This window comes from Paralichthys olivaceus, chromosome 12 (assembly GCF_024713975.1).
Source record: "Paralichthys olivaceus isolate ysfri-2021 chromosome 12, ASM2471397v2, whole genome shotgun sequence".
In the NCBI taxonomy this organism is placed as follows: Eukaryota; Metazoa; Chordata; class Actinopteri; order Pleuronectiformes; family Paralichthyidae; genus Paralichthys; species Paralichthys olivaceus.
This window is the reverse complement of record NC_091104.1, coordinates 25,785,856-25,806,602: the sequence shown is the minus strand read 5'-3', so window position 1 is coordinate 25,806,602 and position 20,747 is coordinate 25,785,856. Positions and strand designations below refer to the sequence as shown.

The window sequence follows — 20,747 nt, the reverse complement described above, 5'->3', positions numbered from 1 at the left end:
ACTTGTTTTCACACAAGACCTTCTGGGAGACTTGGTGAGAAGCTTGGTGGCAGCCTTTAGGACCAAATGTATGCAGTTCAGGGATGTATTGCTAAGACAGGCTCAAAAGCCAACCACATTAGCCAGGGCAGGAGGAAATAAAGATGTGTCTACTTTTGATTGGCAGAGGGTTGGGAATGTTGCATACTGGGATAGGAAAGCAAAGAGAGGCCTACCGTGAAGGTGGTGACTGTCACCGAGAGCCTCCTCTGCTGCTCAGGAACAGAGGGCCATGCTGACTCTGGTTTCTCTTCAAAGCGCACAAGTCTTTCGCCTTTTACTAAAGACTTCCGTGGAGAGGAACATCCATGAGTTGAATATATTTTTGGCAGGCTTTGCTGTATTGCTGAGCCTTTTGAAATTGTGAAAAGTCAAAGAGCTGTCCAACTTCAGAAACCATGTGTCCACAAAGGAGAGGTTGGGCGGAGGCGATAAGCAGCAGCCATTGTTATGCGTGCGTACGTACGAGGCACCACAACACGTGAGATTTGTGCCAAGAGCTCCGCACGGACATCCACCACTTGGGGGTTATCGCTTCTCGGCCTTTTGGCTAAGATCAAGTGTAGTATCTGTTCTTATCAGTTTAATATCTGATATGTCCTCTATAAGAGGACTACATATTAAGCCGATTTTTAGCACGAGGGGCTGAAATTTGGAGCTTGCTCCTTTCACTCCACGCATCGACCTAGCATTGCAGTGCCGCTGGGAATGGTGCACTCTGTTCTTACCTTGTAGAAAACCAAGCACTCAAACAATTGTCCTGTTTCAAAAGTCAATTCACAGCGGGTGAAGGAAATGAAGGTAATGGTCCGGCAGAGAGAGAGAGAGCCAGTGTGTAAGGGATACAACGTCATAAGCACAGTCTCCTTTTGCCTTGAGTCTTGATTGAAGAACAATCCAGAAACTCTGATCAGGGGTTCCCAATTCCTTACGGATTGATATGGCTGCAGTAGATGTCTACTACACGTCTGTGCCTGACCATCCACGGCTCTCAGTGGGATCCCAATGAGCTTGAACTGGATTCCAAATTGAGTTGGAAGCCTTTGTCAAGCATGAAAACTTGTTTTCACACAAGACCTTCTGGGAGACTTGGTGAGAAGCTTGGTGGCAGCCTTTAGGACCAAATGTATGCAGTTCAGGGATGTATTGCTAAGACAGGCTCAAAAGCCAACCACATTAGCCAGGGCAGGAGGAAATAAAGATGTGTCTACTTTTGATTGGCAGAGGGTTGGGAATGTTGCATACTGGGATAGGAAAGCAAAGAGAGGCCTACCGTGAAGGTGGTGACTGTCACCGAGAGCCTCCTCTGCTGCTCAGGAACAGAGGGCCATGCTGACTCTGGTTTCTCTTCAAAGCGCACAAGTCTTTCGCCTTTTACTAAAGACTTCCGTGGAGAGGAACATCCATGAGTTGAATATATTTTTGGCAGGCTTTGCTGTATTGCTGAGCCTTTTGAAATTGTGAAAAGTCAAAGAGCTGTCCAACTTCAGAAACCATGTGTCCACAAAGGAGAGGTTGGGCGGAGGCGATAAGCAGCAGCCATTGTTATGCGTGCGTACGTACGAGGCACCACAACACGTGAGATTTGTGCCAAGAGCTCCGCACGGACATCCACCACTTGGGGGTTATCGCTTCTCGGCCTTTTGGCTAAGATCAAGTGTAGTATCTGTTCTTATCAGTTTAATATCTGATATGTCCTCTATAAGAGGACTACATATTAAGCCGATTTTTAGCACGAGGGGCTGAAATTTGGAGCTTGCTCCTTTCACTCCACGCATCGACCTAGCATTGCAGTGCCGCTGGGAACGGTGCACTCTGTTCTTACCTTGTAGAAAACCAAGCACTCAAACAATTGTCCTGTTTCAAAAGTCAATTCACAGCGGGTGAAGGAAATGAAGGTAATGGTCCGGCAGAGAGAGAGAGAGCCAGTGTGTAAGGGATACAACGTCATAAGCACAGTCTCCTTTTGCCTTGAGTCTTGATTGAAGAACAATCCAGAAACTCTGATCAGGGGTTCCCAATTCCTTACGGATTGATATGGCTGCAGTAGATGTCTACTACACGTCTGTGCCTGACCATCCACGGCTCTCAGTGGGATCCCAATGAGCTTGAACTGGATTCCAAATTGAGTTGGAAGCCTTTGTCAAGCATGAAAACTTGTTTTCACACAAGACCTTCTGGGAGACTTGGTGAGAAGCTTGGTGGCAGCCTTTAGGACCAAATGTATGCAGTTCAGGGATGTATTGCTAAGACAGGCTCAAAAGCCAACCACATTAGCCAGGGCAGGAGGAAATAAAGATGTGTCTACTTTTGATTGGCAGAGGGTTGGGAATGTTGCATACTGGGATAGGAAAGCAAAGAGAGGCCTACCGTGAAGGTGGTGACTGTCACCGAGAGCCTCCTCTGCTGCTCAGGAACAGAGGGCCATGCTGACTCTGGTTTCTCTTCAAAGCGCACAAGTCTTTCGCCTTTTACTAAAGACTTCCGTGGAGAGGAACATCCATGAGTTGAATATATTTTTGGCAGGCTTTGCTGTATTGCTGAGCCTTTTGAAATTGTGAAAAGTCAAAGAGCTGTCCAACTTCAGAAACCATGTGTCCACAAAGGAGAGGTTGGGCGGAGGCGATAAGCAGCAGCCATTGTTATGCGTGCGTACGTACGAGGCACCACAACACGTGAGATTTGTGCCAAGAGCTCCGCACGGACATCCACCACTTGGGGGTTATCGCTTCTCGGCCTTTTGGCTAAGATCAAGTGTAGTATCTGTTCTTATCAGTTTAATATCTGATATGTCCTCTATAAGAGGACTACATATTAAGCCGATTTTTAGCACGAGGGGCTGAAATTTGGAGCTTGCTCCTTTCACTCCACGCATCGACCTAGCATTGCAGTGCCGCTGGGAACGGTGCACTCTGTTCTTACCTTGTAGAAAACCAAGCACTCAAACAATTGTCCTGTTTCAAAAGTCAATTCACAGCGGGTGAAGGAAATGAAGGTAATGGTCCGGCAGAGAGAGAGAGAGCCAGTGTGTAAGGGATACAACGTCATAAGCACAGTCTCCTTTTGCCTTGAGTCTTGATTGAAGAACAATCCAGAAACTCTGATCAGGGGTTCCCAATTCCTTACGGATTGATATGGCTGCAGTAGATGTCTACTACACGTCTGTGCCTGACCATCCACGGCTCTCAGTGGGATCCCAATGAGCTTGAACTGGATTCCAAATTGAGTTGGAAGCCTTTGTCAAGCATGAAAACTTGTTTTCACACAAGACCTTCTGGGAGACTTGGTGAGAAGCTTGGTGGCAGCCTTTAGGACCAAATGTATGCAGTTCAGGGATGTATTGCTAAGACAGGCTCAAAAGCCAACCACATTAGCCAGGGCAGGAGGAAATAAAGATGTGTCTACTTTTGATTGGCAGAGGGTTGGGAATGTTGCATACTGGGATAGGAAAGCAAAGAGAGGCCTACCGTGAAGGTGGTGACTGTCACCGAGAGCCTCCTCTGCTGCTCAGGAACAGAGGGCCATGCTGACTCTGGTTTCTCTTCAAAGCGCACAAGTCTTTCGCCTTTTACTAAAGACTTCCGTGGAGAGGAACATCCATGAGTTGAATATATTTTTGGCAGGCTTTGCTGTATTGCTGAGCCTTTTGAAATTGTGAAAAGTCAAAGAGCTGTCCAACTTCAGAAACCATGTGTCCACAAAGGAGAGGTTGGGCGGAGGCGATAAGCAGCAGCCATTGTTATGCGTGCGTACGTACGAGGCACCACAACACGTGAGATTTGTGCCAAGAGCTCCGCACGGACATCCACCACTTGGGGGTTATCGCTTCTCGGCCTTTTGGCTAAGATCAAGTGTAGTATCTGTTCTTATCAGTTTAATATCTGATATGTCCTCTATAAGAGGACTACATATTAAGCCGATTTTTAGCACGAGGGGCTGAAATTTGGAGCTTGCTCCTTTCACTCCACGCATCGACCTAGCATTGCAGTGCCGCTGGGAACGGTGCACTCTGTTCTTACCTTGTAGAAAACCAAGCACTCAAACAATTGTCCTGTTTCAAAAGTCAATTCACAGCGGGTGAAGGAAATGAAGGTAATGGTCCGGCAGAGAGAGAGAGAGCCAGTGTGTAAGGGATACAACGTCATAAGCACAGTCTCCTTTTGCCTTGAGTCTTGATTGAAGAACAATCCAGAAACTCTGATCAGGGGTTCCCAATTCCTTACGGATTGATATGGCTGCAGTAGATGTCTACTACACGTCTGTGCCTGACCATCCACGGCTCTCAGTGGGATCCCAATGAGCTTGAACTGGATTCCAAATTGAGTTGGAAGCCTTTGTCAAGCATGAAAACTTGTTTTCACACAAGACCTTCTGGGAGACTTGGTGAGAAGCTTGGTGGCAGCCTTTAGGACCAAATGTATGCAGTTCAGGGATGTATTGCTAAGACAGGCTCAAAAGCCAACCACATTAGCCAGGGCAGGAGGAAATAAAGATGTGTCTACTTTTGATTGGCAGAGGGTTGGGAATGTTGCATACTGGGATAGGAAAGCAAAGAGAGGCCTACCGTGAAGGTGGTGACTGTCACCGAGAGCCTCCTCTGCTGCTCAGGAACAGAGGGCCATGCTGACTCTGGTTTCTCTTCAAAGCGCACAAGTCTTTCGCCTTTTACTAAAGACTTCCGTGGAGAGGAACATCCATGAGTTGAATATATTTTTGGCAGGCTTTGCTGTATTGCTGAGCCTTTTGAAATTGTGAAAAGTCAAAGAGCTGTCCAACTTCAGAAACCATGTGTCCACAAAGGAGAGGTTGGGCGGAGGCGATAAGCAGCAGCCATTGTTATGCGTGCGTACGTACGAGGCACCACAACACGTGAGATTTGTGCCAAGAGCTCCGCACGGACATCCACCACTTGGGGGTTATCGCTTCTCGGCCTTTTGGCTAAGATCAAGTGTAGTATCTGTTCTTATCAGTTTAATATCTGATATGTCCTCTATAAGAGGACTACATATTAAGCCGATTTTTAGCACGAGGGGCTGAAATTTGGAGCTTGCTCCTTTCACTCCACGCATCGACCTAGCATTGCAGTGCCGCTGGGAACGGTGCACTCTGTTCTTACCTTGTAGAAAACCAAGCACGCAAACAATTGTCCTGTTTCAAAAGTCAATTCACAGCGGGTGAAGGAAATGAAGGTAATGGTCCGGCAGAGAGAGAGAGCCAGTGTGTAAGGGATACAACGTCATAAGCACAGTCTCCTTTTGCCTTGAGTCTTGATTGAAGAACAATCCAGAAACTCTGATCAGGGGTTCCCAATTCCTTACGGATTGATATGGCTGCAGTAGATGTCTACTACACGTCTGTGCCTGACCATCCACGGCTCTCAGTGGGATCCCAATGAGCTTGAACTGGATTCCAAATTGAGTTGGAAGCCTTTGTCAAGCATGAAAACTTGTTTTCACACAAGACCTTCTGGGAGACTTGGTGAGAAGCTTGGTGGCAGCCTTTAGGACCAAATGTATGCAGTTCAGGGATGTATTGCTAAGACAGGCTCAAAAGCCAACCACATTAGCCAGGCCAGGAGGAAATAAAGATGTGTCTACTTTTGATTGGCAGAGGGTTGGGAATGTTGCATACTGGGATAGGAAAGCAAAGAGAGGCCTACCGTGAAGGTGGTGACTGTCACCGAGAGCCTCCTCTGCTGCTCAGGAACAGAGGGCCATGCTGACTCTGGTTTCTCTTCAAAGCGCACAAGTCTTTCGCCTTTTACTAAAGACTTCCGTGGAGAGGAACAGCCATGAGTTGAATATATTTTTGGCAGGCTTTGCTGTATTGCTGAGCCTTTTGAAATTGTGAAAAGTCAAAGAGCTGTCCAACTTCAGAAACCATGTGTCCACAAAGGAGAGGTTGGGCGGAGGCGATAAGCAGCAGCCATTGTTATGCGTGCGTACGTACGAGGCACCACAACACGTGAGATTTGTGCCAAGAGCTCCGCACGGACATCCACCACTTGGGGGTTATCGCTTCTCGGCCTTTTGGCTAAGATCAAGTGTAGTATCTGTTCTTATCAGTTTAATATCTGATATGTCCTCTATAAGAGGACTACATATTAAGCCGATTTTTAGCACGAGGGGCTGAAATTTGGAGCTTGCTCCTTTCACTCCACGCATCGACCTAGCATTGCAGTGCCGCTGGGAACGGTGCACTCTGTTCTTACCTTGTAGAAAACCAAGCACGCAAACAATTGTCCTGTTTCAAAAGTCAATTCACAGCGGGTGAAGGAAATGAAGGTAATGGTCCGGCAGAGAGAGAGAGAGCCAGTGTGTAAGGGATACAACGTCATAAGCACAGTCTCCTTTTGCCTTGAGTCTTGATTGAAGAACAATCCAGAAACTCTGATCAGGGGTTCCCAATTCCTTACGGATTGATATGGCTGCAGTAGATGTCTACTACACGTCTGTGCCTGACCATCCACGGCTCTCAGTGGGATCCCAATGAGCTTGAACTGGATTCCAAGTTGAGTTGGAAGCCTTTGTCAAGCATGAAAACTTGTTTTCACACAAGACCTTCTGGGAGACTTGGTGAGAAGCTTGGTGGCAGCCTTTAGGACCAAATGTATGCAGTTCAGGGATGTATTGCTAAGACAGGCTCAAAAGCCCACCACATTAGCCAGGCCAGGAGGAAATAAAGATGTGTCTACTTTTGATTGGCAGAGGGTTGGGAATGTTGCATACTGGGATAGGAAAGCAAAGAGAGGCCTACCGTGAAGGTGGTGACTGTCACCGAGAGCCTCCTCTGCTGCTCAGGAACAGAGGGCCATGCTGACTCTGGTTTCTCTTCAAAGCGCACAAGTCTTTCGCCTTTTACTAAAGACTTCCGTGGAGAGGAACATCCATGAGTTGAATATATTTTTGGCAGGCTTTGCTGTATTGCTGAGCCTTTTGAAATTGTGAAAAGTCAAAGAGCTGTCCAACTTCAGAAACCATGTGTCCACAAAGGAGAGGTTGGGCGGAGGCGATAAGCAGCAGCCATTGTTATGCGTGCGTACGTACGAGGCACCACAACACGTGAGATTTGTGCCAAGAGCTCCGCACGGACATCCACCACTTGGGGGTTATCGCTTCTCGGCCTTTTGGCTAAGATCAAGTGTAGTATCTGTTCTTATCAGTTTAATATCTGATATGTCCTCTATAAGAGGACTACATATTAAGCCGATTTTTAGCACGAGGGGCTGAAATTTGGAGCTTGCTCCTTTCACTCCACGCATCGACCTAGCATTGCAGTGCCGCTGGGAACGGTGCACTCTGTTCTTACCTTGTAGAAAACCAAGCACGCAAACAATTGTCCTGTTTCAAAAGTCAATTCACAGCGGGTGAAGGAAATGAAGGTAATGGTCCGGCAGAGAGAGAGAGCCAGTGTGTAAGGGATACAACGTCATAAGCACAGTCTCCTTTTGCCTTGAGTCTTGATTGAAGAACAATCCAGAAACTCTGATCAGGGGTTCCCAATTCCTTACGGATTGATATGGCTGCAGTAGATGTCTACTACACGTCTGTGCCTGACCATCCACTGCTCTCAGTGGGATCCCAATGAGCTTGAACTGGATTCCAAATTGAGTTGGAAGCCTTTGTCAAGCATGAAAACTTGTTTTCACACAAGACCTTCTGGGAGACTTGGTGAGAAGCTTGGTGGCAGCCTTTAGGACCAAATGTATGCAGTTCAGGGATGTATTGCTAAGACAGGCTCAAAAGCCAACCACATTAGCCAGGCCAGGAGGAAATAAAGATGTGTCTACTTTTGATTGGCAGAGGGTTGGGAATGTTGCATACTGGGATAGGAAAGCAAAGAGAGGCCTACCGTGAAGGTGGTGACTGTCACCGAGAGCCTCCTCTGCTGCTCAGGAACAGAGGGCCATGCTGACTCTGGTTTCTCTTCAAAGCGCACAAGTCTTTCGCCTTTTACTAAAGACTTCCGTGGAGAGGAACATCCATGAGTTGAATATATTTTTGGCAGGCTTTGCTGTATTGCTGAGCCTTTTGAAATTGTGAAAAGTCAAAGAGCTGTCCAACTTCAGAAACCATGTGTCCACAAAGGAGAGGTTGGGCGGAGGCGATAAGCAGCAGCCATTGTTATGCGTGCGTACGTACGAGGCACCACAACACGTGAGATTTGTGCCAAGAGCTCCGCACGGACATCCACCACTTGGGGGTTATCGCTTCTCGGCCTTTTGGCTAAGATCAAGTGTAGTATCTGTTCTTATCAGTTTAATATCTGATATGTCCTCTATAAGAGGACTACATATTAAGCCGATTTTTAGCACGAGGGGCTGAAATTTGGAGCTTGCTCCTTTCACTCCACGCATCGACCTAGCATTGCAGTGCCGCTGGGAACGGTGCACTCTGTTCTTACCTTGTAGAAAACCAAGCACGCAAACAATTGTCCTGTTTCAAAAGTCAATTCACAGCGGGTGAAGGAAATGAAGGTAATGGTCCGGCAGAGAGAGAGAGCCAGTGTGTAAGGGATACAACGTCATAAGCACAGTCTCCTTTTGCCTTGAGTCTTGATTGAAGAACAATCCAGAAACTCTGATCAGGGGTTCCCAATTCCTTACGGATTGATATGGCTGCAGTAGATGTCTACTACACGTCTGTGCCTGACCATCCACGGCTCTCAGTGGGATCCCAATGAGCTTGAACTGGATTCCAAATTGAGTTGGAAGCCTTTGTCAAGCATGAAAACTTGTTTTCACACAAGACCTTCTGGGAGACTTGGTGAGAAGCTTGGTGGCAGCCTTTAGGACCAAATGTATGCAGTTCAGGGATGTATTGCTAAGACAGGCTCAAAAGCCAACCACATTAGCCAGGGCAGGAGGAAATAAAGATGTGTCTACTTTTGATTGGCAGAGGGTTGGGAATGTTGCATACTGGGATAGGAAAGCAAAGAGAGGCCTACCGTGAAGGTGGTGACTGTCACCGAGAGCCTCCTCTGCTGCTCAGGAACAGAGGGCCATGCTGACTCTGGTTTCTCTTCAAAGCGCACAAGTCTTTCGCCTTTTACTAAAGACTTCCGTGGAGAGGAACATCCATGAGTTGAATATATTTTTGGCAGGCTTTGCTGTATTGCTGAGCCTTTTGAAATTGTGAAAAGTCAAAGAGCTGTCCAACTTCAGAAACCATGTGTCCACAAAGGAGAGGTTGGGCGGAGGCGATAAGCAGCAGCCATTGTTATGCGTGCGTACGTACGAGGCACCACAACACGTGAGATTTGTGCCAAGAGCTCCGCACGGACATCCACCACTTGGGGGTTATCGCTTCTCGGCCTTTTGGCTAAGATCAAGTGAAGTATCTGTTCTTATCAGTTTAATATCTGATATGTCCTCTATAAGAGGACTACATATTAAGCCGATTTTTAGCACGAGGGGCTGAAATTTGGAGCTTGCTCCTTTCACTCCACGCATCGACCTAGCATTGCAGTGCCGCTGGGAACGGTGCACTCTGTTCTTACCTTGTAGAAAACCAAGCACTCAAACAATTGTCCTGTTTCAAAAGTCAATTCACAGCGGGTGAAGGAAATGAAGGTAATGGTCCGGCAGAGAGAGAGAGAGCCAGTGTGTAAGGGATACAACGTCATAAGCACAGTCTCCTTTTGCCTTGAGTCTTGATTGAAGAACAATCCAGAAACTCTGATCAGGGGTTCCCAATTCCTTACGGATTGATATGGCTGCAGTAGATGTCTACTACACGTCTGTGCCTGACCATCCACGGCTCTCAGTGGGATCCCAATGAGCTTGAACTGGATTCCAAATTGAGTTGGAAGCCTTTGTCAAGCATGAAAACTTGTTTTCACACAAGACCTTCTGGGAGACTTGGTGAGAAGCTTGGTGGCAGCCTTTAGGACCAAATGTATGCAGTTCAGGGATGTATTGCTAAGACAGGCTCAAAAGCCAACCACATTAGCCAGGCCAGGAGGAAATAAAGATGTGTCTACTTTTGATTGGCAGAGGGTTGGGAATGTTGCATACTGGGATAGGAAAGCAAAGAGAGGCCTACCGTGAAGGTGGTGACTGTCACCGAGAGCCTCCTCTGCTGCTCAGGAACAGAGGGCCATGCTGACTCTGGTTTCTCTTCAAAGCGCACAAGTCTTTCGCCTTTTACTAAAGACTTCCGTGGAGAGGAACATCCATGAGTTGAATATATTTTTGGCAGGCTTTGCTGTATTGCTGAGCCTTTTGAAATTGTGAAAAGTCAAAGAGCTGTCCAACTTCAGAAACCATGTGTCCACAAAGGAGAGGTTGGGCGGAGGCGATAAGCAGCAGCCATTGTTATGCGTGCGTACGTACGAGGCACCACAACACGTGAGATTTGTGCCAAGAGCTCCGCACGGACATCCACCACTTGGGGGTTATCGCTTCTCGGCCTTTTGGCTAAGATCAAGTGTAGTATCTGTTCTTATCAGTTTAATATCTGATATGTCCTCTATAAGAGGACTACATATTAAGCCGATTTTTAGCACGAGGGGCTGAAATTTGGAGCTTGCTCCTTTCACTCCACGCATCGACCTAGCATTGCAGTGCCGCTGGGAACGGTGCACTCTGTTCTTACCTTGTAGAAAACCAAGCACGCAAACAATTGTCCTGTTTCAAAAGTCAATTCACAGCGGGTGAAGGAAATGAAGGTAATGGTCCGGCAGAGAGAGAGAGCCAGTGTGTAAGGGATACAACGTCATAAGCACAGTCTCCTTTTGCCTTGAGTCTTGATTGAAGAACAATCCAGAAACTCTGATCAGGGGTTCCCAATTCCTTACGGATTGATATGGCTGCAGTAGATGTCTACTACACGTCTGTGCCTGACCATCCACGGCTCTCAGTGGGATCCCAATGAGCTTGAACTGGATTCCAAGTTGAGTTGGAAGCCTTTGTCAAGCATGAAAACTTGTTTTCACACAAGACCTTCTGGGAGACTTGGTGAGAAGCTTGGTGGCAGCCTTTAGGACCAAATGTATGCAGTTCAGGGATGTATTGCTAAGACAGGCTCAAAAGCCCACCACATTAGCCAGGCCAGGAGGAAATAAAGATGTGTCTACTTTTGATTGGCAGAGGGTTGGGAATGTTGCATACTGGGATAGGAAAGCAAAGGGAGGCCTACCGTGAAGGTGGTGACTGTCACCGAGAGCCTCCTCTGCTGCTCAGGAACAGAGGGCCATGCTGACTCTGGTTTCTCTTCAAAGCGCACAAGTCTTTCGCCTTTTACTAAAGACTTCCGTGGAGAGGAACATCCATGAGTTGAATATATTTTTGGCAGGCTTTGCTGTATTGCTGAGCCTTTTGAAATTGTGAAAAGTCAAAGAGCTGTCCAACTTCAGAAACCATGTGTCCACAAAGGAGAGGTTGGGCGGAGGCGATAAGCAGCAGCCATTGTTATGCGTGCGTACGTACGAGGCACCACAACACGTGAGATTTGTGCCAAGAGCTCCGCACGGACATCCACCACTTGGGGGTTATCGCTTCTCGGCCTTTTGGCTAAGATCAAGTGTAGTATCTGTTCTTATCAGTTTAATATCTGATATGTCCTCTATAAGAGGACTACATATTAAGCCGATTTTTAGCACGAGGGGCTGAAATTTGGAGCTTGCTCCTTTCACTCCACGCATCGACCTAGCATTGCAGTGCCGCTGGGAACGGTGCACTCTGTTCTTACCTTGTAGAAAACCAAGCACTCAAACAATTGTCCTGTTTCAAAAGTCAATTCACAGCGGGTGAAGGAAATGAAGGTAATGGTCCGGCAGAGAGAGAGAGAGCCAGTGTGTAAGGGATACAACGTCATAAGCACAGTCTCCTTTTGCCTTGAGTCTTGATTGAAGAACAATCCAGAAACTCTGATCAGGGGTTCCCAATTCCTTACGGATTGATATGGCTGCAGTAGATGTCTACTACACGTCTGTGCCTGACCATCCACGGCTCTCAGTGGGATCCCAATGAGCTTGAACTGGATTCCAAATTGAGTTGGAAGCCTTTGTCAAGCATGAAAACTTGTTTTCACACAAGACCTTCTGGGAGACTTGGTGAGAAGCTTGGTGGCAGCCTTTAGGACCAAATGTATGCAGTTCAGGGATGTATTGCTAAGACAGGCTCAAAAGCCAACCACATTAGCCAGGGCAGGAGGAAATAAAGATGTGTCTACTTTTGATTGGCAGAGGGTTGGGAATGTTGCATACTGGGATAGGAAAGCAAAGGGAGGCCTACCGTGAAGGTGGTGACTGTCACCGAGAGCCTCCTCTGCTGCTCAGGAACAGAGGGCCATGCTGACTCTGGTTTCTCTTCAAAGCGCACAAGTCTTTCGCCTTTTACTAAAGACTTCCGTGGAGAGGAACATCCATGAGTTGAATATATTTTTGGCAGGCTTTGCTGTATTGCTGAGCCTTTTGAAATTGTGAAAAGTCAAAGAGCTGTCCAACTTCAGAAACCATGTGTCCACAAAGGAGAGGTTGGGCGGAGGCGATAAGCAGCAGCCATTGTTATGCGTGCGTACGTACGAGGCACCACAACACGTGAGATTTGTGCCAAGAGCTCCGCACGGACATCCACCACTTGGGGGTTATCGCTTCTCGGCCTTTTGGCTAAGATCAAGTGTAGTATCTGTTCTTATCAGTTTAATATCTGATATGTCCTCTATAAGAGGACTACATATTAAGCCGATTTTTAGCACGAGGGGCTGAAATTTGGAGCTTGCTCCTTTCACTCCACGCATCGACCTAGCATTGCAGTGCCGCTGGGAACGGTGCACTCTGTTCTTACCTTGTAGAAAACCAAGCACTCAAACAATTGTCCTGTTTCAAAAGTCAATTCACAGCGGGTGAAGGAAATGAAGGTAATGGTCCGGCAGAGAGAGAGAGAGCCAGTGTGTAAGGGATACAACGTCATAAGCACAGTCTCCTTTTGCCTTGAGTCTTGATTGAAGAACAATCCAGAAACTCTGATCAGGGGTTCCCAATTCCTTACGGATTGATATGGCTGCAGTAGATGTCTACTACACGTCTGTGCCTGACCATCCACGGCTCTCAGTGGGATCCCAATGAGCTTGAACTGGATTCCAAATTGAGTTGGAAGCCTTTGTCAAGCATGAAAACTTGTTTTCACACAAGACCTTCTGGGAGACTTGGTGAGAAGCTTGGTGGCAGCCTTTAGGACCAAATGTATGCAGTTCAGGGATGTATTGCTAAGACAGGCTCAAAAGCCAACCACATTAGCCAGGGCAGGAGGAAATAAAGATGTGTCTACTTTTGATTGGCAGAGGGTTGGGAATGTTGCATACTGGGATAGGAAAGCAAAGAGAGGCCTACCGTGAAGGTGGTGACTGTCACCGAGAGCCTCCTCTGCTGCTCAGGAACAGAGGGCCATGCTGACTCTGGTTTCTCTTCAAAGCGCACAAGTCTTTCGCCTTTTACTAAAGACTTCCGTGGAGAGGAACATCCATGAGTTGAATATATTTTTGGCAGGCTTTGCTGTATTGCTGAGCCTTTTGAAATTGTGAAAAGTCAAAGAGCTGTCCAACTTCAGAAACCATGTGTCCACAAAGGAGAGGTTGGGCGGAGGCGATAAGCAGCAGCCATTGTTATGCGTGCGTACGTACGAGGCACCACAACACGTGAGATTTGTGCCAAGAGCTCCGCACGGACATCCACCACTTGGGGGTTATCGCTTCTCGGCCTTTTGGCTAAGATCAAGTGTAGTATCTGTTCTTATCAGTTTAATATCTGATATGTCCTCTATAAGAGGACTACATATTAAGCCGAATTTTAGCACGAGGGGCTGAAATTTGGAGCTTGCTCCTTTCACTCCACGCATCGACCTAGCATTGCAGTGCCGCTGGGAACGGTGCACTCTGTTCTTACCTTGTAGAAAACCAAGCACTCAAACAATTGTCCTGTTTCAAAAGTCAATTCACAGCGGGTGAAGGAAATGAAGGTAATGGTCCGGCAGAGAGAGAGAGAGCCAGTGTGTAAGGGATACAACGTCATAAGCACAGTCTCCTTTTGCCTTGAGTCTTGATTGAAGAACAATCCAGAAACTCTGATCAGGGGTTCCCAATTCCTTACGGATTGATATGGCTGCAGTAGATGTCTACTACACGTCTGTGCCTGACCATCCACGGCTCTCAGTGGGATCCCAATGAGCTTGAACTGGATTCCAAATTGAGTTGGAAGCCTTTGTCAAGCATGAAAACTTGTTTTCACACAAGACCTTCTGGGAGACTTGGTGAGAAGCTTGGTGGCAGCCTTTAGGACCAAATGTATGCAGTTCAGGGATGTATTGCTAAGACAGGCTCAAAAGCCAACCACATTAGCCAGGGCAGGAGGAAATAAAGATGTGTCTACTTTTGATTGGCAGAGGGTTGGGAATGTTGCATACTGGGATAGGAAAGCAAAGAGAGGCCTACCGTGAAGGTGGTGACTGTCACCGAGAGCCTCCTCTGCTGCTCAGGAACAGAGGGCCATGCTGACTCTGGTTTCTCTTCAAAGCGCACAAGTCTTTCGCCTTTTACTAAAGACTTCCGTGGAGAGGAACATCCATGAGTTGAATATATTTTTGGCAGGCTTTGCTGTATTGCTGAGCCTTTTGAAATTGTGAAAAGTCAAAGAGCTGTCCAACTTCAGAAACCATGTGTCCACAAAGGAGAGGTTGGGCGGAGGCGATAAGCAGCAGCCATTGTTATGCGTGCGTACGTACGAGGCACCACAACACGTGAGATTTGTGCCAAGAGCTCCGCACGGACATCCACCACTTGGGGGTTATCGCTTCTCGGCCTTTTGGCTAAGATCAAGTGTAGTATCTGTTCTTATCAGTTTAATATCTGATATGTCCTCTATAAGAGGACTACATATTAAGCCGATTTTTAGCACGAGGGGCTGAAATTTGGAGCTTGCTCCTTTCACTCCACGCATCGACCTAGCATTGCAGTGCCGCTGGGAACGGTGCACTCTGTTCTTACCTTGTAGAAAACCAAGCACGCAAACAATTGTCCTGTTTCAAAAGTCAATTCACAGCGGGTGAAGGAAATGAAGGTAATGGTCCGGCAGAGAGAGAGAGCCAGTGTGTAAGGGATACAACGTCATAAGCACAGTCTCCTTTTGCCTTGAGTCTTGATTGAAGAACAATCCAGAAACTCTGATCAGGGGTTCCCAATTCCTTACGGATTGATATGGCTGCAGTAGATGTCTACTACACGTCTGTGCCTGACCATCCACGGCTCTCAGTGGGATCCCAATGAGCTTGAACTGGATTCCAAATTGAGTTGGAAGCCTTTGTCAAGCATGAAAACTTGTTTTCACACAAGACCTTCTGGGAGACTTGGTGAGAAGCTTGGTGGCAGCCTTTAGGACCAAATGTATGCAGTTCAGGGATGTATTGCTAAGACAGGCTCAAAAGCCAACCACATTAGCCAGGCCAGGAGGAAATAAAGATGTGTCTACTTTTGATTGGCAGAGGGTTGGGAATGTTGCATACTGGGATAGGAAAGCAAAGAGAGGCCTACCGTGAAGGTGGTGACTGTCACCGAGAGCCTCCTCTGCTGCTCAGGAACAGAGGGCCATGCTGACTCTGGTTTCTCTTCAAAGCGCACAAGTCTTTCGCCTTTTACTAAAGACTTCCGTGGAGAGGAACAGCCATGAGTTGAATATATTTTTGGCAGGCTTTGCTGTATTGCTGAGCCTTTTGAAATTGTGAAAAGTCAAAGAGCTGTCCAACTTCAGAAACCATGTGTCCACAAAGGAGAGGTTGGGCGGAGGCGATAAGCAGCAGCCATTGTTATGCGTGCGTACGTACGAGGCACCACAACACGTGAGATTTGTGCCAAGAGCTCCGCACGGACATCCACCACTTGGGGGTTATCGCTTCTCGGCCTTTTGGCTAAGATCAAGTGTAGTATCTGTTCTTATCAGTTTAATATCTGATATGTCCTCTATAAGAGGACTACATATTAAGCCGATTTTTAGCACGAGGGGCTGAAATTTGGAGCTTGCTCCTTTCACTCCACGCATCGACCTAGCATTGCAGTGCCGCTGGGAACGGTGCACTCTGTTCTTACCTTGTAGAAAACCAAGCACGCAAACAATTGTCCTGTTTCAAAAGTCAATTCACAGCGGGTGAAGGAAATGAAGGTAATGGTCCGGCAGAGAGAGAGAGAGCCAGTGTGTAAGGGATACAACGTCATAAGCACAGTCTCCTTTTGCCTTGAGTCTTGATTGAAGAACAATCCAGAAACTCTGATCAGGGGTTCCCAATTCCTTACGGATTGATATGGCTGCAGTAGATGTCTACTACACGTCTGTGCCTGACCATCCACGGCTCTCAGTGGGATCCCAATGAGCTTGAACTGGATTCCAAGTTGAGTTGGAAGCCTTTGTCAAGCATGAAAACTTGTTTTCACACAAGACCTTCTGGGAGACTTGGTGAGAAGCTTGGTGGCAGCCTTTAGGACCAAATGTATGCAGTTCAGGGATGTATTGCTAAGACAGGCTCAAAAGCCCACCACATTAGCCAGGCCAGGAGGAAATAAAGATGTGTCTACTTTTGATTGGCAGAGGGTTGGGAATGTTGCATACTGGGATAGGAAAGCAAAGAGAGGCCTACCGTGAAGGTGGTGACTGTCACCGAGAGCCTCCTCTGCTGCTCAGGAACAGAGGGCCATGCTGACTCTGGTTTCTCTTCAAAGCGCACAAGTCTTTCGCCTTTTACTAAAGACTTCCGTGGAGAGGAACATCCATGAGTTGAATATATTTTTGGCAGGCTTTGCTGTATTGCTGAGCCTTTTGAAATTGTGAAAAGTCAAAGAGCTGTCCAACTTCAGAAACCATGTGTCCACAAAGGAGAGGTTGGGCGGAGGCGATAAGCAGCAGCCATTGTTATGCGTGCGTACGTACGAGGCACCACAACACGTGAGATTTGTGCCAAGAGCTCCGCACGGACATCCACCACTTGGGGGTTATCGCTTCTCGGCCTTTTGGCTAAGATCAAGTGTAGTATCTGTTCTTATCAGTTTAATATCTGATATGTCCTCTATAAGAGGACTACATATTAAGCCGATTTTTAGCACGAGGGGCTGAAATTTGGAGCTTGCTCCTTTCACTCCACGCATCGACCTAGCATTGCAGTGCCGCTGGGAACGGTGCACTCTGTTCTTACCTTGTAGAAAACCAAGCACGCAAACAATTGTCCTGTTTCAAAAGTCAATTCACAGCGGGTGAAGGAAATGAAGGTAATGGTCCGGCAGAGAGAGAGAGCCAGTGTGTAAGGGATACAACGTCATAAGCACAGTCTCCTTTTGCCTTGAGTCTTGATTGAAGAACAATCCAGAAACTCTGATCAGGGGTTCCCAATTCCTTACGGATTGATATGGCTGCAGTAGATGTCTACTACACGTCTGTGCCTGACCATCCACTGCTCTCAGTGGGATCCCAATGAGCTTGAACTGGATTCCAAATTGAGTTGGAAGCCTTTGTCAAGCATGAAAACTTGTTTTCACACAAGACCTTCTGGGAGACTTGGTGAGAAGCTTGGTGGCAGCCTTTAGGACCAAATGTATGCAGTTCAGGGATGTATTGCTAAGACAGGCTCAAAAGCCAACCACATTAGCCAGGCCAGGAGGAAATAAAGATGTGTCTACTTTTGATTGGCAGAGGGTTGGGAATGTTGCATACTGGGATAGGAAAGCAAAGAGAGGCCTACCGTGAAGGTGGTGACTGTCACCGAGAGCCTCCTCTGCTGCTCAGGAACAGAGGGCCATGCTGACTCTGGTTTCTCTTCAAAGCGCACAAGTCTTTCGCCTTTTACTAAAGACTTCCGTGGAGAGGAACATCCATGAGTTGAATATATTTTTGGCAGGCTTTGCTGTATTGCTGAGCCTTTTGAAATTGTGAAAAGTCAAAGAGCTGTCCAACTTCAGAAACCATGTGTCCACAAAGGAGAGGTTGGGCGGAGGCGATAAGCAGCAGCCATTGTTATGCGTGCGTACGTACGAGGCACCACAACACGTGAGATTTGTGCCAAGAGCTCCGCACGGACATCCACCACTTGGGGGTTATCGCTTCTCGGCCTTTTGGCTAAGATCAAGTGTAGTATCTGTTCTTATCAGTTTAATATCTGATATGTCCTCTATAAGAGGACTACATATTAAGCCGAATTTTAGCACGAGGGGCTGAAATTTGGAGCTTGCTCCTTTCACTCCACGCATCGACCTAGCATTGCAGTGCCGCTGGGAACGGTGCACTCTGTTCTTACCTTGTAGAAAACCAAGCACGCAAACAATTGTCCTGTTTCAAAAGTCAATTCACAGCGGGTGAAGGAAATGAAGGTAATGGTCCGGCAGAGAGAGAGAGCCAGTGTGTAAGGGATACAACGTCATAAGCACAGTCTCCTTTTGCCTTGAGTCTTGATTGAAGAACAATCCAGAAACTCTGATCAGGGGTTCCCAATTCCTTACGGATTGATATGGCTGCAGTAGATGTCTACTACACGTCTGTGCCTGACCATCCACGGCTCTCAGTGGGATCCCAATGAGCTTGAACTGGATTCCAAATTGAGTTGGAAGCCTTTGTCAAGCATGAAAACTTGTTTTCACACAAGACCTTCTGGGAGACTTGGTGAGAAGCTTGGTGGCAGCCTTTAGGACCAAATGTATGCAGTTCAGGGATGTATTGCTAAGACAGGCTCAAAAGCCAACCACATTAGCCAGGGCAGGAGGAAATAAAGATGTGTCTACTTTTGATTGGCAGAGGGTTGGGAATGTTGCATACTGGGATAGGAAAGCAAAGAGAGGCCTACCGTGAAGGTGGTGACTGTCACCGAGAGCCTCCTCTGCTGCTCAGGAACAGAGGGCCATGCTGACTCTGGTTTCTCTTCAAAGCGCACAAGTCTTTCGCCTTTTACTAAAGACTTCCGTGGAGAGGAACATCCATGAGTTGAATATATTTTTGGCAGGCTTTGCTGTATTGCTGAGCCTTTTGAAATTGTGAAAAGTCAAAGAGCTGTCCAACTTCAGAAACCATGTGTCCACAAAGGAGAGGTTGGGCGGAGGCGATAAGCAGCAGCCATTGTTATGCGTGCGTACGTACGAGGCACCACAACACGTGAGATTTGTGCCAAGAGCTCCGCACGGACATCCACCACTTGGGGGTTATCGCTTCTCGGCCTTTTGGCTAAGATCAAGTGAAGTATCTGTTCTTATCAGTTTAATATCTGATATGTCCTCTATAAGAGGACTACATATTAAGCCGATTTTTAGCACGAGGGGCTGAAATTTGGAGCTTGCTCCTTTCACTCCACGCATCGACCTAGCATTGCAGTGCCGCTGGGAACGGTGCACTCTGTTCTTACCTTGTAGAAAACCAAGCACTCAAACAATTGTCCTGTTTCAAAAGTCAATTCACAGCGGGTGAAGGAAATGAAGGTAATGGTCCGGCAGAGAGAGAGAGAGCCAGTGTGTAAGGGATACAACGTCATAAGCACAGTCTCCTTTTGCCTTGAGTCTTGATTGAAGAACAATCCAGAAACTCTGATCAGGGGTTCCCAATTCCTTACGGATTGATATGGCTGCAGTAGATGTCTACTACACGTCTGTGCCTGACCATCCACGGCTCTCAGTGGGATCCCAATGAGCTTGAACTGGATTCCAAATTGAGTTGGAAGCCTTTGTCAAGCATGAAAACTTGTTTTCACACAAGACCTTCTGGGAGACTTGGTGAGAAGCTTGGTGGCAGCCTTTAGGACCAAATGTATGCAGTTCAGGGATGTATTGCTAAGACAGGCTCAAAAGCCAACCACATTAGCCAGGCCAGGAGGAAATAAAGATGTGTCTACTTTTGATTGGCAGAGGGTTGGGAATGTTGCATACTGGGATAGGAAAGCAAAGAGAGGCCTACCGTGAAGGTGGTGACTGTCACCGAGAGCCTCCTCTGCTGCTCAGGAACAGAGGGCCATGCTGACTCTGGTTTCTCTTCAAAGCGCACAAGTCTTTCGCCTTTTACTAAAGACTTCCGTGGAGAGGAACATCCATGAGTTGAATATATTTTTGGCAGGCTTTGCTGTATTGCTGAGCCTTTTGAAATTGTGAAAAGTCAAAGAGCTGTCCAACTTCAGAAACCATGTGTCCACAAAGGAGAGGTTGGGCGGAGGCGATAAGCAGCAGCCATTGTTATGCGTGCGTACGTACGAGGCACCACAACACGTGAGATTTGTGCCAAGAGCTCCGCACGGACATCCACCACTTGGGGGTTATCGCTTCTCGGCCTTTTGGCTAAGATCAAGTGTAGTATCTGTTCTTATCAGTTTAATATCTGATATGTCCTCTATAAGAGGACTACATATTAAGCCGATTTTTAGCACGAGGGGCTGAAATTTGGAGCTTGCTCCTTTCACTCCACGCATCGACCTAGCATTGCAGTGCCGCTGGGAACGGTGCACTCTGTTCTTACCTTGTAGAAAACCAAGCACGCAAACAATTGTCCTGTTTCAAAAGTCAATTCACAGCGGGTGAAGGAAATGAAGGTAATGGTCCGGCAGAGAGAGAGAGCCAGTGTGTAAGGGATACAACGTCATAAGCACAGTCTCCTTTTGCCTTGAGTCTTGATTGAAGAACAATCCAGAAACTCTGATCAGGGGTTCCCAATTCCTTACGGATTGATATGGCTGCAGTAGATGTCTACTACACGTCTGTGCCTGA

At 47.2% G+C, this 20,747-nt stretch overlaps 38 non-coding genes across 38 annotated transcripts; all 38 read left to right on the top strand.

Moving 5' to 3' along the window:
- Window positions 1–275: 275 nt before the first annotated feature.
- LOC138412842 (U5 spliceosomal RNA) lies at window positions 276–388 on the top strand. Its single transcript, XR_011245177.1, has one exon. It is a non-coding gene; the product is annotated as a U5 spliceosomal RNA (small nuclear RNA).
- Window positions 389–569: 181 nt separating this feature from the next.
- LOC138412525 (U2 spliceosomal RNA) lies at window positions 570–761 on the top strand. The gene has a single exon (XR_011244875.1). It is a non-coding gene; the product is annotated as a U2 spliceosomal RNA (small nuclear RNA).
- A 611-nt stretch (window positions 762–1,372) lies between these two features.
- LOC138412840 (U5 spliceosomal RNA) lies at window positions 1,373–1,485 on the top strand. The gene has a single exon (XR_011245175.1). It is a non-coding gene; the product is annotated as a U5 spliceosomal RNA (small nuclear RNA).
- A 181-nt stretch (window positions 1,486–1,666) lies between these two features.
- On the top strand, window positions 1,667–1,858 carry LOC138413370 (U2 spliceosomal RNA). The gene has a single exon (XR_011245709.1). It is a non-coding gene; the product is annotated as a U2 spliceosomal RNA (small nuclear RNA).
- A 611-nt stretch (window positions 1,859–2,469) lies between these two features.
- On the top strand, window positions 2,470–2,582 carry LOC138412839 (U5 spliceosomal RNA). The gene has a single exon (XR_011245174.1). It is a non-coding gene; the product is annotated as a U5 spliceosomal RNA (small nuclear RNA).
- Window positions 2,583–2,763: 181 nt separating this feature from the next.
- LOC138413369 (U2 spliceosomal RNA) lies at window positions 2,764–2,955 on the top strand. Its single transcript, XR_011245708.1, has one exon. It is a non-coding gene; the product is annotated as a U2 spliceosomal RNA (small nuclear RNA).
- Window positions 2,956–3,566: 611 nt separating this feature from the next.
- Window positions 3,567–3,679, top strand: LOC138412838 (U5 spliceosomal RNA). The gene has a single exon (XR_011245173.1). It is a non-coding gene; the product is annotated as a U5 spliceosomal RNA (small nuclear RNA).
- Window positions 3,680–3,860: 181 nt separating this feature from the next.
- Window positions 3,861–4,052, top strand: LOC138413368 (U2 spliceosomal RNA). The gene has a single exon (XR_011245707.1). It is a non-coding gene; the product is annotated as a U2 spliceosomal RNA (small nuclear RNA).
- Window positions 4,053–4,663: 611 nt separating this feature from the next.
- On the top strand, window positions 4,664–4,776 carry LOC138412837 (U5 spliceosomal RNA). The gene has a single exon (XR_011245172.1). It is a non-coding gene; the product is annotated as a U5 spliceosomal RNA (small nuclear RNA).
- Window positions 4,777–4,957: 181 nt separating this feature from the next.
- Window positions 4,958–5,149, top strand: LOC138413367 (U2 spliceosomal RNA). The gene has a single exon (XR_011245706.1). It is a non-coding gene; the product is annotated as a U2 spliceosomal RNA (small nuclear RNA).
- Window positions 5,150–5,758: 609 nt separating this feature from the next.
- On the top strand, window positions 5,759–5,871 carry LOC138412913 (U5 spliceosomal RNA). The gene has a single exon (XR_011245248.1). It is a non-coding gene; the product is annotated as a U5 spliceosomal RNA (small nuclear RNA).
- Window positions 5,872–6,052: 181 nt separating this feature from the next.
- LOC138413366 (U2 spliceosomal RNA) lies at window positions 6,053–6,244 on the top strand. Its single transcript, XR_011245705.1, has one exon. It is a non-coding gene; the product is annotated as a U2 spliceosomal RNA (small nuclear RNA).
- A 611-nt stretch (window positions 6,245–6,855) lies between these two features.
- LOC138412836 (U5 spliceosomal RNA) lies at window positions 6,856–6,968 on the top strand. Its single transcript, XR_011245171.1, has one exon. It is a non-coding gene; the product is annotated as a U5 spliceosomal RNA (small nuclear RNA).
- Window positions 6,969–7,149: 181 nt separating this feature from the next.
- On the top strand, window positions 7,150–7,341 carry LOC138413365 (U2 spliceosomal RNA). Its single transcript, XR_011245704.1, has one exon. It is a non-coding gene; the product is annotated as a U2 spliceosomal RNA (small nuclear RNA).
- Window positions 7,342–7,950: 609 nt separating this feature from the next.
- LOC138412835 (U5 spliceosomal RNA) lies at window positions 7,951–8,063 on the top strand. The gene has a single exon (XR_011245170.1). It is a non-coding gene; the product is annotated as a U5 spliceosomal RNA (small nuclear RNA).
- Window positions 8,064–8,244: 181 nt separating this feature from the next.
- Window positions 8,245–8,436, top strand: LOC138413364 (U2 spliceosomal RNA). The gene has a single exon (XR_011245703.1). It is a non-coding gene; the product is annotated as a U2 spliceosomal RNA (small nuclear RNA).
- Window positions 8,437–9,045: 609 nt separating this feature from the next.
- Window positions 9,046–9,158, top strand: LOC138412834 (U5 spliceosomal RNA). Its single transcript, XR_011245169.1, has one exon. It is a non-coding gene; the product is annotated as a U5 spliceosomal RNA (small nuclear RNA).
- A 181-nt stretch (window positions 9,159–9,339) lies between these two features.
- On the top strand, window positions 9,340–9,531 carry LOC138412548 (U2 spliceosomal RNA). Its single transcript, XR_011244898.1, has one exon. It is a non-coding gene; the product is annotated as a U2 spliceosomal RNA (small nuclear RNA).
- A 611-nt stretch (window positions 9,532–10,142) lies between these two features.
- LOC138412833 (U5 spliceosomal RNA) lies at window positions 10,143–10,255 on the top strand. The gene has a single exon (XR_011245168.1). It is a non-coding gene; the product is annotated as a U5 spliceosomal RNA (small nuclear RNA).
- A 181-nt stretch (window positions 10,256–10,436) lies between these two features.
- Window positions 10,437–10,628, top strand: LOC138413363 (U2 spliceosomal RNA). The gene has a single exon (XR_011245702.1). It is a non-coding gene; the product is annotated as a U2 spliceosomal RNA (small nuclear RNA).
- A 609-nt stretch (window positions 10,629–11,237) lies between these two features.
- On the top strand, window positions 11,238–11,350 carry LOC138412832 (U5 spliceosomal RNA). The gene has a single exon (XR_011245167.1). It is a non-coding gene; the product is annotated as a U5 spliceosomal RNA (small nuclear RNA).
- A 181-nt stretch (window positions 11,351–11,531) lies between these two features.
- LOC138413362 (U2 spliceosomal RNA) lies at window positions 11,532–11,723 on the top strand. The gene has a single exon (XR_011245701.1). It is a non-coding gene; the product is annotated as a U2 spliceosomal RNA (small nuclear RNA).
- Window positions 11,724–12,334: 611 nt separating this feature from the next.
- LOC138412831 (U5 spliceosomal RNA) lies at window positions 12,335–12,447 on the top strand. Its single transcript, XR_011245166.1, has one exon. It is a non-coding gene; the product is annotated as a U5 spliceosomal RNA (small nuclear RNA).
- A 181-nt stretch (window positions 12,448–12,628) lies between these two features.
- LOC138413361 (U2 spliceosomal RNA) lies at window positions 12,629–12,820 on the top strand. Its single transcript, XR_011245700.1, has one exon. It is a non-coding gene; the product is annotated as a U2 spliceosomal RNA (small nuclear RNA).
- Window positions 12,821–13,431: 611 nt separating this feature from the next.
- LOC138412829 (U5 spliceosomal RNA) lies at window positions 13,432–13,544 on the top strand. Its single transcript, XR_011245164.1, has one exon. It is a non-coding gene; the product is annotated as a U5 spliceosomal RNA (small nuclear RNA).
- A 181-nt stretch (window positions 13,545–13,725) lies between these two features.
- LOC138412534 (U2 spliceosomal RNA) lies at window positions 13,726–13,917 on the top strand. Its single transcript, XR_011244884.1, has one exon. It is a non-coding gene; the product is annotated as a U2 spliceosomal RNA (small nuclear RNA).
- A 611-nt stretch (window positions 13,918–14,528) lies between these two features.
- LOC138412828 (U5 spliceosomal RNA) lies at window positions 14,529–14,641 on the top strand. The gene has a single exon (XR_011245163.1). It is a non-coding gene; the product is annotated as a U5 spliceosomal RNA (small nuclear RNA).
- A 181-nt stretch (window positions 14,642–14,822) lies between these two features.
- LOC138413359 (U2 spliceosomal RNA) lies at window positions 14,823–15,014 on the top strand. The gene has a single exon (XR_011245698.1). It is a non-coding gene; the product is annotated as a U2 spliceosomal RNA (small nuclear RNA).
- A 609-nt stretch (window positions 15,015–15,623) lies between these two features.
- Window positions 15,624–15,736, top strand: LOC138412912 (U5 spliceosomal RNA). Its single transcript, XR_011245247.1, has one exon. It is a non-coding gene; the product is annotated as a U5 spliceosomal RNA (small nuclear RNA).
- Window positions 15,737–15,917: 181 nt separating this feature from the next.
- On the top strand, window positions 15,918–16,109 carry LOC138413358 (U2 spliceosomal RNA). The gene has a single exon (XR_011245697.1). It is a non-coding gene; the product is annotated as a U2 spliceosomal RNA (small nuclear RNA).
- A 611-nt stretch (window positions 16,110–16,720) lies between these two features.
- On the top strand, window positions 16,721–16,833 carry LOC138412827 (U5 spliceosomal RNA). Its single transcript, XR_011245162.1, has one exon. It is a non-coding gene; the product is annotated as a U5 spliceosomal RNA (small nuclear RNA).
- Window positions 16,834–17,014: 181 nt separating this feature from the next.
- Window positions 17,015–17,206, top strand: LOC138413357 (U2 spliceosomal RNA). Its single transcript, XR_011245696.1, has one exon. It is a non-coding gene; the product is annotated as a U2 spliceosomal RNA (small nuclear RNA).
- Window positions 17,207–17,815: 609 nt separating this feature from the next.
- On the top strand, window positions 17,816–17,928 carry LOC138412826 (U5 spliceosomal RNA). Its single transcript, XR_011245161.1, has one exon. It is a non-coding gene; the product is annotated as a U5 spliceosomal RNA (small nuclear RNA).
- Window positions 17,929–18,109: 181 nt separating this feature from the next.
- LOC138412533 (U2 spliceosomal RNA) lies at window positions 18,110–18,301 on the top strand. The gene has a single exon (XR_011244883.1). It is a non-coding gene; the product is annotated as a U2 spliceosomal RNA (small nuclear RNA).
- A 609-nt stretch (window positions 18,302–18,910) lies between these two features.
- On the top strand, window positions 18,911–19,023 carry LOC138412825 (U5 spliceosomal RNA). The gene has a single exon (XR_011245160.1). It is a non-coding gene; the product is annotated as a U5 spliceosomal RNA (small nuclear RNA).
- A 181-nt stretch (window positions 19,024–19,204) lies between these two features.
- Window positions 19,205–19,396, top strand: LOC138412547 (U2 spliceosomal RNA). The gene has a single exon (XR_011244897.1). It is a non-coding gene; the product is annotated as a U2 spliceosomal RNA (small nuclear RNA).
- Window positions 19,397–20,007: 611 nt separating this feature from the next.
- On the top strand, window positions 20,008–20,120 carry LOC138412824 (U5 spliceosomal RNA). The gene has a single exon (XR_011245159.1). It is a non-coding gene; the product is annotated as a U5 spliceosomal RNA (small nuclear RNA).
- Window positions 20,121–20,301: 181 nt separating this feature from the next.
- On the top strand, window positions 20,302–20,493 carry LOC138413356 (U2 spliceosomal RNA). The gene has a single exon (XR_011245695.1). It is a non-coding gene; the product is annotated as a U2 spliceosomal RNA (small nuclear RNA).
- Window positions 20,494–20,747: the final 254 nt, after the last annotated feature.